Raw genomic sequence first — 6,342 nt, 5'->3', positions numbered from 1 at the left:
TGTTTGGAGTGCTTCATGTCCATTGACATCAGATGAATGCCTTCTTCCTGATTATAATTTCTTTTCTGCATGGTAGTAAAGATGTGCAGTTTAATTTGTAATTTAGTCCCCATTTAAAGGTGTGAGGAGTCAAGAGTTGTCTTGATGTGAAAACTTGGAACAGATAATTTAGATCCTTGACAAAACAGAAAGAGGTTGGGGTAATACATGGGTAGGGCCAGCCAGACTTGTAAAGTTCAGATGCAAATCTTGTGCAGACTTGGGTTGGGTTTTGGGTGGTTTTGTGGTTGTTTTTTTTTTTTTGTGGTTGGTTTTGTTTGTGGATTTTTTTTTGTTTGTTTTTTGGAGTGGTGTTGGAAACACTGTTCTTTAACTTTTGCTTGTCATAGATGCTAAGTTGGCAATGTGGGTTGGTAAATTGGTGTTGCCTTTGTTCAGTTAGAGCTCTCCTGTGGCTTTTTCTTAAAATGTGAAGCAGTGAGGGAGGTGTCAGTATGCTGGTACTGAGTGCTTTCTCAGTAAGTTTGTAGACAACACCAGATTGGGTGGGAATGTTGATCTTCTTGAGGGTAGGAAGACTCTGCAAAGGGACCTGGCCAGGCAGGACCAGTGGCCCAAAGCCTATTATACTGGGTTCAACAAGGCCAAGTGCTGGGTCTTGCACTTTGGTCACAACCACATGGCATGCTACAGGCTTGGAGAGGAGTGGCTGGAAAGCTGCCAGGCAGAAAAGGACCTGGGGGGATGCTGGTCCACATCCAGCTGAATATGAGCCAGCAGTGAGCCCAGGTGGCCAAAAAGGCCACCAGCATCCTGGCTTGTATCAGGAATAGTGTGGCCAGCAGGAGAAGGGAAGTGATGGTTCCCTGGCACTGGTGAGACTGCACCTCGAGTGCTGTGTTCAGTTCTGGGCCCCTCACAACAAGAAGGACATTGAGCTGCTGGTGTGAGTTCAGAGAAGGGCAAACCAACCCAAAGAAGGGTGAGGAGAACAAGTCCTGTGAGGAGAGGCTGAGGGAACAGGGAATGTTTAGTCTGGAGGAGACCTTATTGCTCTCTACAACTACCTGAGAGGAGATTGTAGGGAGGTGGGTGTTGGCCTCTTGTCTCAAGTGAATAAGGGCCTGAAGTTCCACCAGGGGAGGTTTAGACTGGATATGAGGAAGAATTTCTTTACTGAGAGAGTAGGTATGTGTTGGAACAGACTACCCAGGGAGGTGGTGGAATCATCATCCCTGGAAGTATTTAAAAACCATGTAGATGAGGTACTTCAGGGCATGCTCTAATGGGCATGGTGATACAGATATTGATAAATATATTTATTTTACTGAGGGGGGCAGGGATGTTGAGTGTTGGATGAGGTGATCTTAGAGGTTTTTTCCAACTGTGATAATTCTGTGGTGAACATTCAGTCAAAGCTAGTACTGTCTGGGTCTGAGGTGGCAGTTAGCTGGGACTTGACTCTAGACCTCTGTAGTTAAGCATTTTGTTCCTCAGGAATGTGCTGACCTGTATGTCACTGAGAGGACTGACTTTTTTTCCAGCATGCTCTTCTGATCATGCTCTCCAGCAGGTTATCCCTGTGCTGGTGCTCTGAGGGCATGGCAACAAAGCTGTGAAGGTATTGCTTACTTTCCTGTTGACAGCTAAGGGTCAGTCAGTTAAAATAATCAATACCTCTCGGTGAAATCTTGGCAGGTGCAAGCAGGCCAGCAGTTTTCTTTTGTTTTCTTTTCCTTGCTTCACAGGAAGGGCTCCAGAATGATGCCTAAGGGGAACTCTGGATACTTTGGATGGTTTTAATTTGCAAGTGATGCAGCAAAGGATAAGCATTAAACATGCCAAAATTTGTGGACGGTTTTTGGTCAGGTCCAACTTCCTTTTGACATGCAGCTCTTTAAAAGTAGGAAATTAAGAGGCAAATGTCCTGACTGGTTGCTATGGAAAAACAAAAGTGCTTTCCAGAAAGCTCTTCCTGGCAGATGTAGGGCTGTGGGCTGTCACACAGCCCCTCCTGTTGCTGGTGCTCTTCAGCACCTACTTCGAGGAGACTACAGGCTGCTTTGCACAGGCATGTCCAGGGTAGTTTGTTCCTGTTAGTGATTCCAGCCTTGTGTGACTGTTGTTAAATCTTTTTGTTACTGAGTGAGAATGTGCTGCTCCAACTGCTATAGGTTTTAATTTGCAAGTCCTAGGCATTTTTTTTTTTAATGCCCGGGTAGAACAGCTGTGGAACACTGGCATGTCATAATTTTTCAGGCTCTTTGTCCATCCATTGGAGTGGCTTAATTTTGATTTTAAGAGGTGGTTACTCCACAGTAAGTAGATACTGCTTGTGTGTTGCAGTTTATAGTAAAAAATAATGGTATTTGAAGTTTAAGAAGGTTGGACATTAGAAAGAATTTCTTCACTGAGAGGGTGATCAGGCATTGGAATGGGCTGCCCAGGGAAGTGGTGGATTCTCCATCCCTGGAGATATTTCAAAAGAGACTGGATGTGGCACTCAGTGCCATGGTCTGGTAACTGCAGCGGTAGTGGATCAAGGGTTGGACTTGATGATCTCTGAGGTCCCTTCCAACCCAGCCAATTCTATGATTCTGTGATTCTATAATAAAATAGTCAATGTGAACAATCACTACAGGTGATATTTATTTATGGCATTAGACAACAGTTACTTTAGATGTACTTACACAGTAACAATAGAGCATACTTGTAGCATTAAGCTACTCACTCCTGTAGGCTGGTGCATGGGAAGTGATTCTGCCCCTGTACTCAGCACTGGTGAGGCCACACCTCGAGTCCTGTGTCCAGTTCTGGGCCCCTCAGTTCAGGAAGGAGATTGAGGTGCTGGAGCAGGTCCAAAGGAGGGCAACCAGGCTGGTGAAGGGACTCCAGCACAAGTCCTGTGAGGAAGGGCTGAGGGAGCTGGGGGTGTTCAGCCTGGAGAAGAGGAGGCTCAGGGGAGACCTCATCACTCTCTACAACTCCCTGAAAGGAGGGAGTAACCAGGGGGGGGTCAGTCTCTTCTCCCAGGCAACCCTCAGTAAGACAAGAGGGCATGGACATAAACTCTGACAGGGAAGGTTTGGGTTGGATATTAGGAAGAAATTCTTTACAGAGAGGGTGATCAGGCACTGGAATTGGGTGCCCAGGGAGGTGGTGGATTCTCCAGCCCTGGAGGTTTTTAAGAAGAGACTGATGTGGCACTCAGTGCCATGGTCTGGTAACCACAGTGGTAGTGGATTAAGGGTTGGACTTGGTGATCTCTGAGGTGCTTTCCAACCCAGATGATTCTATCATTCTATGCTGAAGAGAGAGAAAACCAGCATGCATCCTGCCACTGGAAAATAACTGTGTTATTTCCAGAAGTGCAGGCATAACAAAAATAAGAGGTAATTTAAAACTAAAATGATCCAATTTAGAGTGACTTTGTAATTTATTCTGAACACCTCTACATTTTATGCGGTTTTTTTTCAGCATAAAGGTTATCTTCTTTCTAAAGTTTTTCAGCCTGCACCACGGAAACCTAAATTCTTTCACCACGGTACTGAAATAAAGCAGGAATGACAGTGGAACTAGGAACTACGTTGAAAATATTCTATTTTATTTCAACAGATGTGTTTCCAGAAGTTGAGTGATAAAATCTTTAGCTATACTACCTCTTCACACTGCTCTGAGGTCTTGTGAAGGGAGGTTGGTAGCTGGAGAGCAGCACTCTTGCACTCTTCTACCACTGCCATGTTGTGGGAGTTTATTACTAGTAAGGCCAACACATTACTGGCACACAACACAAATTTTTGTTCCCACTGTTTTCTTCTCTCACAACCTGCTGGTTTGCGTCAGTATGTCCTGTGAAGATGGAACATGAACAAAAATACCTCTGTGAGGAGTTGCAAGTGGTTAAGAGTAATTGATACTTAAGTATTTTAGAAGATTGATACCTATTCAACAGCAAAATTGACAGTGGGTGTAATATTCCTGTATTGTGCTTCAGTGAGACAGAAAGCAGTTCATGGTTTTTCTTGACCAGGTCTGAAGAACTGTGTTTGCTTTTATTGTAGTATGCAAGGCCCTTGAGCATCAACCGATTGGTCCCCTGCCAATTTTGATAAATAGCCATGTGGTTTATTCCCTGATCCACACTACATTTTATTACTATAGGTGTGCACATGGTACCTTTTTACTTCAGTACTCTAACAGCAGAACAAAGGGTGTGCTTGTTAGCTGTGTGAAGTCACTGCAGAGAAGTTGTTGGCCAATACCTACTTTGTCCTTTGTTTTCCAGCCACTAGAAAGTCCAGTGGTAGAGTCTTTCACATTCAGCCTCTGTTGTGTTGTCAGTTGGCTCTCAAAACACCCGGTTACCATTTGTTATGCATGCTCGGCCATGCACAGTGTGTTGGCTTTTGCCCTTAAAAAACTCCACTTATTTTCAGCTTTTAACATCAAGCCTGCACAAAAACCATGCCCTGAAGAAAAGGGGTAGGAGCACAGTGAGTAACCTTCAGGCAGGAAACAGAAGCAAGCCAGCAAAAGTTATGATTAACAGGCAATATGACGAAGTTGTACTGAATACTGAGGAGGAAAAAATTTAAATTCAAACAGCCCCAACAATAACATGGATTAAATACCAGTAACATATCTTGGACTTGGCAGAAGTGGGGTGGTTATCTGGACTCTTGACACCAGAACATAAATTTGGTGTAAATAGGAGTGAACTCCATCAGTATGGAATGTACTGCATGGTTGTACTTTAAGGCTAAAAACTGAGAGACTTGAAATGAGAAACTCATTTCTTCAGCTTGAGCAAGTATCACAAGATGTAACAGGATATTTAAATTTTTAGCTGCTGTGATTACTTCCTTGAAGCAGGGTGAGCATTAGGAGCAGTTTTCTTGCCATAGTCTTGAAATTCAAGGGAAGCCTGTTTTAAAAAGACTCAGCTGTTGCAGTCCAGAAGGCTGCACCCCCACAGCCTTGTTTGAGAAAACAAATCCAAACTAATTTTCAACATCAAGCCCAGAAGATATCAAACGGTTTAGAAGGAAACTGAAGTCTTTGCAGGCAGTGCTATAGCCTTAAATTACTGAATAGTTCAGGCTAGATGTGTGCCAGTCAGCAAGGTAAGTATAAGCTAGCATAGTTAGATGAGACTGAGCTAGATTTTAAAAGAAGTTATGTGTGCCTTCTAACATGTATAAACAAGTAGAAAAAGTGGGTAATGGGAAATTAAGTTCAGAAAAGTACCTGTAAGGAATAACTTACTACAGGCCTTAAAAGCAATTATCTTTTTCAAGTACATCAAACACACTTGCCAGTCTGACAAGGTCAAGAAACCTTCTAGCAACAGACTGAAGGGCTGAGAATGCAGCTGGTGAAAGAGGTTCTCACATCAGAGATACTCTTCACAAGACATCTTCAGTAGTCTCAGATGTGTGTGTGCACATACATGAGCGTGCAGGTACATTAACAAGAAATTTAGCATCTAACACAACAGAAAAATTAAAAAAGGACAAGATTCCTCAGCTATTTACTGTGATGTATAACGATTTCTCTAGCAAAAGCTTCCAAGTCTGACCAGTTTCTCTAAGGAATTTAGGAAGACTGGAAAGATCCATGGAACTACTAACAGGTTTGACTTCTGTGTCAGTAGGCAGTGTAAGCACAGACAGCAGCAGTCGGGATGCTTATAGAGGGACAAAGGCAGCACCTCCTGTGGATTCAGAGCTCAGATGTGAGGGACTATTTTGAAACGTACCTGGACCCCCAGATCCTTGATACAGCTCTAGAAAAGGCTCAGGGGTAGAACCTACGTTGTTTAGCTTTTATGGAATTGGTATCTTTAAGATTAAAGTGAATTAATACTTTCTTCAAAGAGAGTCACAAAACACATCATGGTATTTTATTGTACAAGATTGTATGCTACCTAGAAAAAAGTATACGTGAAAGAAAACTCAACACCTGATCTCATACATTTAGGGAAGTTGCCAAATGTTATGGAATATGCCAAAGAAGGCAAACAGAACACTTACAATTATTAGGAAAGTGGGAGAGTTGTACATTAATAACAAATGACCTTATATTCATACGACAGAATGGGGAGCACTTGATACAAAAAAACCAGATTTTTAACTGAAACCCCCACATTTTCCACACTGTACCCAACTGAACTCTGGTAGACAACCTTCTGGAGCCAGAAGGCACTTACAGAATTAAGAGCAGGTGCCACAGGTTCAGGTAGAGCTCACTGAGCTCTGACTTTTCCTTCACCTTGGGACACCCCCAAACTGAAGCCCAGCGGCTGGGTGAGGGTGGCAGGCACAGCACTTCACCTCCCCCCAT

Source organism: Heliangelus exortis, chromosome 1, assembly GCF_036169615.1.
Source record: "Heliangelus exortis chromosome 1, bHelExo1.hap1, whole genome shotgun sequence".
NCBI classification, from domain to species: domain Eukaryota; kingdom Metazoa; phylum Chordata; class Aves; order Apodiformes; family Trochilidae; genus Heliangelus; species Heliangelus exortis.
Note: the sequence above shows the minus strand (reverse complement) of the source record.